The following is a 12,556-nucleotide window of genomic DNA, read 5'->3' as shown; positions in this document are numbered from 1 at the left end:
TCGGTGTTTATTGCATTTTTTCTTCCATGTTATGTTTTTAAGAAAAATTTCATTCTTGCTTGTTATATATATTAGAATCAGATGGGACTGGTTTCGCTCCAGTTCAGTTCTACCATTATATATGGACTCATTAGTTAAAAGAGTCAAAAACTTTGTTCACCATCAATACAATTGAATTCTTGAAAAGCTCACATTAAATAATCTTGTGTTCACCTTATTTTGGAGCATGTTTGGGAGTGATTTCGAGAATTGATTTTTTGATCGTTAGGAGAAAAGTGGAGTCTATTTGTGAGAAAAAAATCAAATATGACGACCGGAATAATGAAATAACGGTCAAAAAATCATTTTTTTGGAGGAAAAAATCACTCACAAACAGACTCTTGATACAAAAATGCTATGCGTACAGAAAACTGTTTCACAGATTTTTGCCAGAAATTTCACATATGGGATCCATGTTGTGATAAAAAAAAAATGCCAATAAAATGAGTGGTTGAAAAAGAAGAAATTTTTTTTCGATTTACGTGTAATATTATTTAATGAAAGATTGTGTAGTTGAAAATAGGAGAGAGAAAAATTAAGGGCCCGTTTGGTAGGGATTTTGAGAATTGATTTTTTGTCCGTTAGAAGAAAAATGGGGTCCACATGTGAGAGAAGAAGTCAAAAATTACGGCTTGAATAGTAAAATAACGGTCAAAAAATCAATTTTTTTGGGCAAAAAATCCCTACCAAACGAGGCCTAAATGTAATGTAATTGAATTTAATGAGAATCAAACGGAAATATATGGGTCAATAATATCTATTAAATGTTTGTTTGGTACCTATTTATTTTATAAGTATAATCGGTCAAACTTACTTTTTATTCATAAGTTTCATGAATTAAAAATTTTACTCACTTATTTTATCTATTTATAATTTAAACTAATTATAATCTATTCCAAAAAATAAAAGCTCTAAAATTTTATAAATAAATCTCAAATCCCCCAAAGTTTTCCAATGGTAAAAACATTTTTGGGTTGTTAATTACATTCGGATACACTGACGCTTTGTTCAGTGTATATGGATTTGGTTTGGGCCTCCGTCGACCCAAGAAAGGTAGATTTCGAATACAGAAATTGAGTAGGAAAAATCTTGTGAACTTGGCTTTAAAAAATATTATCCAATTTTTGAGGTAAGTAAAATGCATTGCATCATGTGAATCTAATACGTTGCACAAATTATTGAGCATTCTTTATAAGATTTTAATTTGATTAATAAAATATTTAATGTATCTTGTACTCCATGAATGGTTAATAATAGTATTTTGCGCCGTCTGCAGCAATTAATTCTTTATTTTCATTCTAATAAAGCATTTGAATATAAACTGTTATGTTAAGTCTTTACAGTTAATGACACAATATGTAAAAAGGTTGAACCCCAATTTTAAGGGTCCCCCACCGCCCTTACCCTGAAGTATCGTGAGAGAAGTAAATCGCAGGTTATGCCTCCAAGGGTACAGGGTGGAAGACTGCTTGTATACTTGCACTTAGCCAAGAGCCAAATCCATATTTCAAGATTCGAACCCTTGACGCGGCAGCCTCAAGTAAAGCTGGATTTCTCCACCCTCCCCTTTTACCACTTGAAGATGTACCCTGGGGGCGATGACACAATATGTGCACATACATTGGGAGGTGAATTGGAGAGTGCGAAATAAAAAAATATGGAGATGCAAATGCCAAGTTTACTGTAATTTTTCTCATATTTCTTAAAACATTATTAATGGAATTCAATTATTTTATTTTCACCTAAACTTTCAATGAAATAATAATAATAATCTTAAAATTTTGATTAGTTGTAGAAATCGAATAACTACTTTTGTCAGCAATTTTGAAATGAAGCTATTTTTGTTATTTAATTTAAATTTATTTATTTTTTAATTAAACTTCTCTTTATGATTTAGATATTCTCTTTTAGGTCGACCACAAAAATAAACACAAAATTATATGCAGACTAGCTAAGTAAAGAAAAAATAATAAATATTAAAATTTAAATAGGTATCATGCCCTAATTTTCTCCACATGACATGTAGCATTAATTTGAACGAATCGTAGATATTTTTTGGGAATAACTTGTACACCTTCATTACATCTTACTATAAAGACTTCACGATAATGACATAATTAATTGGGAAGTGCTATATGTACATCATTGTCTACATAATGGTGTCCATAATTACACGTGGCATTGGATCCAACCTTTAATTCAAAACTCACACTTGCATATTAACAATCGGATGATTGTCAAATCACATTATGGACACCATTATGTGCAATAATTATGTACAAGTAGAATTTTCTTAATTAATTTCCTGTTTTCTTCCATTCTTTTTTCTTTGTTTTATTTTTCTCTTCATTTTTTTTTCCTGACCGTCCAAGATAATTTATTAAATCTACAATTTATTAAAGCAGCAATTTGTGTGATGAGTATAAGTCTTTTAATAATATTCTTTGTTTTGTGAGAATTCAATACGTGGTATTTCCATGTTCATAAACATGTTTCACTTTAAAACATTGAATACCACACACTTTAATCTTCTAATCAATTTTCTAGATTGAAATTCGTGAATTTAGCGTTGACTCATTCACACTTTATTATTTGAATTAGACAATAACATATTGCCAATCCCATCATAATCCATCTAATAGCAATTAATATTAAAATACTTGATTATGATAGCATCAATAGTTTGAGATTACTTTTTATTTAAGTAATGCTATTTAGCACCATTAGTATTTAACATCAGTTTAAGTGATAATACTAGTGTTATTAATTTACAGATTTAATTAAATACAAGGAATTATGACCCATTTAATTGGACATATCACATGCTGACATCTAAACGGATGTTCAACACCACTGATGCTAGATAGATTATTCATTTTTTTACTAACTTATTTATTTGGATTGACTAATTGATCTTGTTTGAAGCCTTTTTTTTTTTATTCAGAATTTGCTAACAGAAGACAAGTCTCTTTTTGGCAATTGAGTTAAACAAACCCAAGTATTTGTTTTACGAAAAAATGACACTTCTATATTTTAAAAAGAGTTGGTATTTAGCACGGTTACCCAAATTCTTATATGTTAGTCTATATATCAATAATTATTTTGATATCATTTTTCGACTGGATAGCATGGCCAACATATTTTGACTCGACTCTCGTCCACATGTCAAGATCTTGCACACTTGGACTAACATTAAGTAAACATGATATTCTCTGGAAGTGGAAAAGGCGATCGTGAGCACTCCAGTGATCAAGTTAATCAACTATATAAGTGTATTTAGGTGTAGATTAGATAATGAACGAGAACCATGAAAATGTGTATGGTAATTGGGTTTGAAGAGAGAATATAACCATCACAGTGTAAAATTACATTACCTTTGAATGGCATCAAGTATGAGCTTTTATAGTAGAAGAGGAGAAGTGATTATAGTTAGATGGATGATATGTGACATCATCTTAACGACCAATGTGTCACGTCATAAGATTCGCCTCTGTTGACCTAGGTTAAGGTGTCACTGAATGATTATGAAAAGTGGCCATCCTATAGCTTAGGCCTACTATTTGAAAAGCAGAAAGTTGATTGGAGTGTATCTGCTGCAATCCTACAAATATATCAAATCATTCGTTCTTTAAGGAAGATTTTTTGGATGAAGCGATGTTATGAAAGATACCTTGTGAGACAAAATGTGGAGGCAAGGCCGGCCCTGAGAATATGGAGGCCCTAAGCAACAAATTATGTTGAGAACCTATACTTCGAGTCCTACGAGTAATCATTCTTGTCAATGTTGAACCCTGTTTCTAGTAATTGGTCAAGTCTGAAAAAAGTTATACACAAGATCAAACAAGAAGTTTAAGTTCTAGCTTCAACTTAGATTTAAATATATTCCTCATCATCAATCCTTCTAGTCAAAGACTTCACTGATTCACGCAACACACAGAAAAAACTTCCCAAGTCATCAAATCGAAAGCAGAATGTGAATTTTGTCTGGGAATCCATTATGCCTTGATTGGGTCTAGTAAAAGGAAATCAATGGGAATTTTTTTCTAAAATAACCACAATTAGCATAGCCAACAATCATGAAGGAGGCAAGAAGCCATCTTCTCCAAATCCAACTGGGCAACTCCCAAATTTTCTTAATACTTCTCTATCCAATTTAACAAAGATAAGAACAACAATTCAAGTCAAATGTGAATCATGGAAAAAACTACTGTGACGTCAAACGGGGAATCCATTAATCAATGTGCAGCATGCCCATTCAAAATTTCAATTTCCAAATTACCATGTTAGATCAACAAACTTAGAATCCTCACAACAACAGCATTATTGAAAAATGAAAACATTGCTTACAAAAAAAATAGTGGTTAAGGCCTCTGGAACACATAACACATACAAACATACTTTTCATTTTCGGCTACTTTTGATGGCTCTTCTTTGCAGGAAAATTTGGGAATCTAGAGATGGATATTGGAGCAAGTTGCAACCCTTTCCTAAATTCACAATTGAGGATGTGGGCTCAAATCAAATGTCAAGGTCCGAAAGTTAGGGTGTCTTAGTCATTTGTTATTTATTTAAGGTTTGTTTTGTCATGTTTCTGTTTTACTAAACTGGTCAAGTAGTGAGCTGTTTGGCCACTTTCATTTTGTATTGTGGGTCTTGCATTTTAGTACGGGGGTTAGTGTCAATTATTGTAAGCCTTTATTTAAGTATTCTGCTATGTGAATCAAAGACATTGAAACATTCATTCAGTACAAATTGTGTTGGTGTGGCTCCTCGAAAGCCATAAGTTTTATCTTTGTTTTTATCTTCTAGTTCAGCTCCTAACAGTGGTATCAGAGCCCAGGTCCTGCGCCATGGCTGATGGTACTTGTCACGCTCAGTTATCTGAGGCAGTCACTTCCTTGATGGAGGAGACAACGCGCCTACAAGAAGAACAAGCAGCTCAAAAACAAATGTTAGATGCAGTGTTACAACAATTGAATAACCTTGTAGTCAGTTATAACCAGTTGGCAACAAAGGTTGGGAAGGAGAAATCTGGTAAATCCAAGGTTAGTTCAAATCCTTTATTTGAAGAGGGAGGGGGTATCCAAGCTAGAACAATTAGGATTGAATTTCCTAAGTTTGATGGTAGTGAGCCCACGGAATGGGTACTTAAGGCAGAACAATTTTTTCCCTATTTTAGCACACCAGAAGATCAAAAACTACAAAATTGCTTTTTTTCACATAGAAGGAAAAGCATTGTCATGGTATTGTTGGTTAAGAGAGTCTAGCCTAATGGGTAATTGGGATGATTTTGTGTCTGCACTTAAGGTGCGATTTGGACCCTCAACCTTTGAGGATCCAGTGGGGATGTTAACTAAATTGAGGCAAACTGGGTTTGTGGAGGACTACCAAACTCAGTTCGAAACACTTTCCAACAGAATTACAGGCTTAATAGAGGAATTCAGGGTTAGCACTTTCATTAGTGGCCTCAGGGATGACTTGAAAATAATGGTGGCTATGTTTAACCCAAAATCACTCTCAGCCACATTTGGACTAGCCAATTTGCAAGAAGAGGAAGTGAGTAGGAGAGGTCATGGAATAAATCTCAGAAATACCCATACTACACCCACATATAATCCTAAACCCATATCCTCAGCCCCTGTTCTCAGATTACCCTCACCTTTACCCAAACCAGAAAACAAACAGCCACAAAACCCAAATTTCCTACCCAAAAGAAATACCTTTCCAGTTAAAAGAGTGAGCCAGGCAACAATGGATGAAAAGAGAAGTAAAGGTTTATGCTTTTTCTGTGATGAAAAATATTGCCCAAGACATAAATGCAGTAAACCTAAACTGTATTTATTAGAAGGCCTGGAAGCTGCTGAGGATGAACCTAGGGAAAATGAGGGTAGCCTAGCCATAATACAAGCTGAATAGAACCCTGGAGAAAAGCAAGTAGTAGGGGAGCTATTGGGGATTTCTTTACATGCACTGGTAGGATCCATTGCCCCCAAAACCATGAGGGTAGAATGGAGCATTAACCAGTAGAAGGTAGTGATCCTAATCGACTCTGGAAGTACTTATAGCTTTGTGGATATACATGTAGCAAGGAAATCACAATTGTCAGTGGAAAAGAGTTGGCTGGCAGTAAGAGTGGCTAATGGAGATAGCCTTCCCTGCCAAGGTTACTGTAAGGCAGTTCCACTCCAAGTTCAACACCTACATTTTAAGGCTCCTTTATATGTCTTAACTTTAGGTGGCTGTGGTGTTATTTTAGGGCTAGACTGGTTAAAGCAATTGGGCCCTATCGTATGGAACTTCTCTAACCTCACTATGTAGTTTATTCTTAAGGGTGAAGAGTCCCAACTACAAGGGATCCAACCCTATAAGGAGGTCTTGGAGGAAGAAGAACACCACTGGCAGCTTAAAGGAACACTAACGAAAATTTGGATCCAAATGTTAGGTGGGGTAGCTGACAGTACAACGACCAAACCAGATCCTATGATACAAGAATTGCTGTAACAGTTTAAGGGGGTTTTCTCTAAACCTCATGGATTGCCTCCTCCTAGGAGGTACCCCTATTATCAGAAAACTGAGATTGAGAAACTAGTTGCTGAAATGCTAGAGAGTGGAATTATAAGGAGCAGCCAAAGTCCCTACTCATCACCAGTCTTACTAGTGAGGAAAGTTGATGGAGGATGGAGGTTGTGTGTGGACTACAGGGCTTAAAACCGAGATACTGTCAAAGATAAGTACCCTATTCCCAACATAGATGAGTTACTCGATGAATTATATGGCGCTGAAATTTTCTCTAAGTTGGACCTACGTTCTGGTTATCACCAAATCAGAATGTATACAAAAGATATCCCCAAGACCTCTTTTATGACCCATGAGGGTCACTATGAGTTCTTGGTAATGTCTTTTGGCCTTACCAATGCTCCTTCCACGTTTCAAGGGTTAATGAATGAAGTATTTAACCCTTTTCTAAGGAAGTTTGTTCTTGTGTTTTTTGATGATATTCGACACTGTAGGAGCATTTACAGCATTTGAAGATGGTTCTAGAATTTCTATAGTCTCACAGAATCTTTGCTAAGGCTATTAAGTGCACCTTTGGAAGCAAGGAGGTGGAATATTTGGGGCATCTAATTTCTAAGGCAGGAGTCAAAGCATACCCACAAAAGATAATTGCCATGCAAGGATGGCCTGTTCCTACAAATCCCAAAGCCCTAAGAGGATTTCTAGTTCTCACAAGGTATTATCGTAAATTTGTATTGGGATATGGAATAATTGTAGCACCCCTGACAGCACTCTTGAGGAAGAACTCATTTGTATGGACAAAGAAAGCACAAAGGGCTTTTAATCAATTAAAACAAGCTATGATCAATCCCCCAGTTCTTAGGGTACCAAACTTCTCTAAACCATTTGTGGTGGAATGTGATGCATGTGGAGAAGGGCTAGGAGCTGTCTTCATGTAAGAAGGACAACCTATAGCATACTTAAGTCAAGCTCTAAAAGGTAAAAGCTTAAATCTATCCACTTATGAAAAAGAATTATTGGCTGTGGTGATGGCTGTTAGGAAATGGAGGCACTACTTGCTAGGGCAACCTTTCAAGGTCAGAACTGATCAATAGGCCTTGAAGCACCTATTGGAATAGAGGATTGGAACCCCTGCCCAACAGAAATGGGTATCAAAGTTGCTTGGATATGATTTTGTGGTGGAATACAAGAGTGGTAAAACCAATGCTGTTGCAGATGCCCTATCCAGATTACCGACTACAGATTGCACCCCTCTAACCCAAACAGCCACCTCCAAAACAACGCACACAAAAAGCCAAACTAGTAAACCAAACATTCAAGCAATAAACATGCTACAAGCTAAATGAATTGAGGAGTTAAAAGAAAACATACCGTCAAGGTCCCCAATTGCAGGAGCTTTTAAGCAACTACCATCAGGGGACCTTGGACCATTCTCTATACGAGCTCCGGAATGATCTCCTCTTTTATAAAGGGAGGCTTCATTTAGGAACCTTGTTACCCTTTCAACAGCAGATCCTGCAACAGTATCACAGTAGTCTATTAGGGGGTCACACAGGAGTTCATAAGACTTATTCAAGAGTCAAAAAGGAGTTTTACTGGCCTAGAATGAGGAAGGATGTTAAGATATTAATCAAGGAGTGTGACATGTGGTAAAGGAATAAGGCAGAAATAATACACCCAATAGGATTGCTTCCGCCCTTACCAATATCAGAGAGAAACTGGTTAGACATCAGTATGGATTTCATCGATGGACAGCCATCTTCGGAAGGGTGCACTGTAGTAATGGTGGTAGTGGATAGATTGAGCAAGTATGCCCATTTTATGCCACTGCATCATCCTCACACTGCTCTAAAGGTAGCTAGGAATTTTATGGAGAATGTTTTCAAACTACATGGATTGCCACAAACTATAGTCAGTGACAGGGACTTAGTTTTTACTAGCCAGTTTTGGACAGAACTCTTCAAAATTTGTGGAACTGATCCACTACTCAGCCCAGCCTACCACCCACAAATAGATGGACAGACTGAGATAGTAAACAAAAGCTTGGAATGTTACTTAAGATGTTTTATCTCTGACAGACCTAAAGATTGGAAGAAATGGTTGCCTCTTGCTAAGTTTGTTTACAATACCTTTACACATAGTTCCACCCAACTCTCTCCATTTGAAGTAGTATATGGTTTTCTAGCCCCCAAAATCTTGCCCTATGAACCAGGGACTACTAAAGTGCAAGCAGTCAAACAAGAGATTAAAAATAGGGACTTTATCAGCAAGCTAATCAAAGAAAAGCTCCTGGAAACACAATCAAGAATGAAAAAGCATGTAGATAAAAAAAGGACCGAGAGAGAGTTCCAGGAAGGAGATTAGGTCTACTTAAGATTGAGGCCATACCGACAACTGTCAGTGGCCATGCAAAAGAATCTCAAGCTCTCACCCAGGTATTTTGGTCCATATCGCATCCTTCGACGTGTTGGCAAGGTTGCGTATCGCCTCGAATTACCCCAAGGAGCTCACATTCCCCCAACCTTCCATGTCTCTTGTCTAAAACAGAAACTAGGAAACCAAGTACAAGCAAGCACTCAGTTACCTCAAGTGACAGCTGAAGGATTCCTGATACCAGAACTCGAAGCCATCATTGCAAGGAGACTGAAGAAAAAGGGTCGCGAAGCAGGGGTCGAAGTTCTCATTCATTGCAAAGGAACAAGCCAGGAAGATGCTACATGGGAGGACCTCGAGGATCTACAGAAGAAAATTTCGGATCTTCTGGGCAAGATCCTTTGAAGATCAGGGCATTGTTAGGATCCGAAAGTTAGGGTGTCTTAGTCATTTGTTATTTATTTAAGGTTTGTTTTGTCATGTTTTTGTTTTAGTAAACTGGTCAAGTAGTGGGCTGTTTGGCCACTTTCATTTTGTATCGTGGGTCTTGCATTTCAGTACGGGGGTTAGCGTCAGTTATTGTAAGCCTTTATTTAAGTATTCTGCTATGTGAATCAAAGACATTGAAGCATTCATTCAGTACAAATTGTGGAGGTGTGGCTCCTAGAAAGCCATAAGTGTTCTCTTTGTTTTTATCTTCTAGTTCACCTCTTCACATCAAAATTCAAAGGAATAGATTTGAATTGGAGAGAAGATTGGACTCAAGAAACTGCTTCAATTTTTCTTCTTCAGGCGATTTGTGTCAATTGTAAAATATTGCTAATTAAGTCTTTTTTTTTTTTGGAGTCAATATTTCAAGGCCCTAGGCCCTTGCCTAGGTGGCTTGATCCTAGGGTCGGCCCTGCGTGGAGGTTTGGCATCTATGTGTCACTTCAGCTAAGTTACATAGCTCACTTTATCTTCCTTCATTTATGGTCTCAATGAGGCAAAATAGGTAAAGTGATGTGAAGGCCGAGCTTTAAATGAATTCTTGCTATTTCCCAGCTAGTTGCCACATGGCCGATTCCATAGGACAAGACGTAACAAATTAGTCGACCTGAGACGTATCCCTTAACAAGGTCTATGTGGTGTATTTACAATTAGTTAAAGTAAAAAAATATAATCGACAAAGTGGATTCCTCTAGAACGTTACATTTACTAGAGTATCGTCATTCTAGGTGATTCAATTTTGACATCAAGAAGTCATGTGGTAATCATGTTCAAGAAATTTTATAGTTATCAATGTTGGTAGATTATTGTTAATTGATTAATTTTTTGGAACAAATCAGATCGAGTCTTTACAGACCCTCACATGGGGCTGGGCGTGATTTTCTTCCCCAAAAATGAACCATCCACCCCACCTACTGTGTCTTGTTTGTACCAACCCTATACACGTAGCACAGTTGAATTAGATTTGTCTTCTTAGTCAACCAATAAATGGTTTTAAATTTACAATCGAAAAAAATATAGGAAAAATTGCAGCATCAATCTCTAACCTTTCCAATTTTTGTAGACTTTATTCCAACCTTTAATTTGGACTAATGAAAGTCCCTAACCTTTCAAAAATATGTTGTTGACTAACAAAAGTGAATTTTGATTGATTTGAAATGGGTAAAATAGTAAATTTTTTATTTTTATACATCAAATAAAATAATTTAAAAACTATAAATAGAATAAAATAAAATAAACTAAAAAGGAAAAAGAAAAAAAATTAATAGTTAGCGTCGTCACCCGTCCACTGGCCAGCACCATCGTCGACACAGCCTCTCTTTCATTCGATGGTGTTGGCACAGCCTCCCCTACATCGATACCATCGTCGACAAAGCCTTCCCACCATCAACATAACCATCATCAAATACATAGAGATAGCAATGAGGCGAGTTTGGGGTGAGGCACCCCCACATTGTCTCTCCAAACCTCGCTCCGCCCCCGCTTTAGACGAGGCGGGCAATTTTTGCCCTCGTTTGATATTTTATATTTTTTTATATATATATATATATACATATATATATATATTTATTATTATTATTTTTTTTTTTTTTACATTTTCAAATTTTCGAATTATGTCATCATTAGATAATAAAATACAAATTCAAAAATGAATTTTTAATATCGAATTGTTTAGAAATAAAATTATTTTTAATCTTTTTTCTTTTTTCCCTTTACGGGACGAGTTCAAGGTGGGGCATCCTTGCCCCACCCTACCTCTCTAATCTGTTCAGGGCGAGACCTCGTTGAGGCAGGGTGGGATCGATTTTTTTGCCATCACTACAAATACCACGTCTAAGTCTTAACACCATCACCATAGAATCCACACACCAAAACCACCAAAAAATCGTCATCACCCAACCACCATCTTGACACCTATTTACACTGCCATACTCACATTTCCTCATCTCACCATCAGGCACAAACACTACAGAAACTCATGAAAAGAGAAACCAATTTCACAAAAAATGGTGGTCTAAAGTGAAGAAGAAAACGAGAGATAAAAAAAAGTGCAAAGTGCATCGATTGTTTGTCCCATTTTTGTTGAAATACCATCATCAAATTGGATGCCTAGATTGTGAAAACCGATCGATGACTGTCCGCAATGGTGGGTGTGATCGGATGAGGAGTTGCCAATAATTTTTTAAGTTCGTGAGTTGGGGGTTTTGGGTGGTTATGTCAAGAACATTGCTACATGTACAATATAGTATACACTTTAATTTACACTTTGCATTGGATATTTTAAATTTCAAACAGTTTTTTCTTCAAATTAACACTTGACAACAATGCAAGTATTAACTAAAGTGTCAAAAATTAATGTACAAATAGTAAATTTCATTCCAGTGGCATCTGGTGGAGTTAGGGATCATGGTTGGATAGGATGTGTAGAGGGGAATGAAGGCTTTCTGGTTATATGTAGGTCCAACGATTTAGGCGGTGGTATTGGCAATGAGGATGCGATTGGGTAGGGATGAGGAAGTTGACCTTTTAATAGGGCTTTGGTTTTTAAATTTTTTATTTTATTGTTTTATTTTATTATATAAAATAAAATTTCACTATTTTAACCTTTTAAAATTGGTCAAAATTCTATCAATCTTTTGACTATTGGTGAACTAACGCTCAAATAGATGGTTTCCATTTGGACTCCAACTGCATATTTTAGAAAAATTAGGAATCTTAATTGACATAAATTAAAGTAAAGTCTATAAAAATTGGAAAGGTCAGTGATTGCTAAAAACCATCCACAACATGATCCATTGTACATAAATAGTGCCCCTCGGGGCATAGTCCAGTGGTGCAAGGATAGGAGTGAGGTTATCTCACACTTTGCTGGCAGCCGTAATGTGGGGGTTCGATTCCTGAGACATAGAATTGGACTCCTTGTAGGCGCAGTGTACAAACAGCTTTTGATCCTTGATCTACTGGGATACATCTCGTGATTTACCTCTTTCACAAAGCTCTAAGGGCGGGGTGATACGGGTCTTCAATGTTGAGGTTCAACCTTTTTTTTTTTATAAATAGATCTTTAGAGTGCTGAGAATGCAGATAAGCCACTGCAGCGTGCCATATGGCAATGGAATCTGTGTCATCGTTGCAGCCT

Source organism: Olea europaea, unplaced genomic scaffold, assembly GCF_002742605.1.
Source record: "Olea europaea var. sylvestris unplaced genomic scaffold, O_europaea_v1 scaffold2661, whole genome shotgun sequence".
Taxonomy (NCBI): domain Eukaryota; kingdom Viridiplantae; phylum Streptophyta; class Magnoliopsida; order Lamiales; family Oleaceae; genus Olea; species Olea europaea.
Note: the sequence above shows the minus strand (reverse complement) of the source record.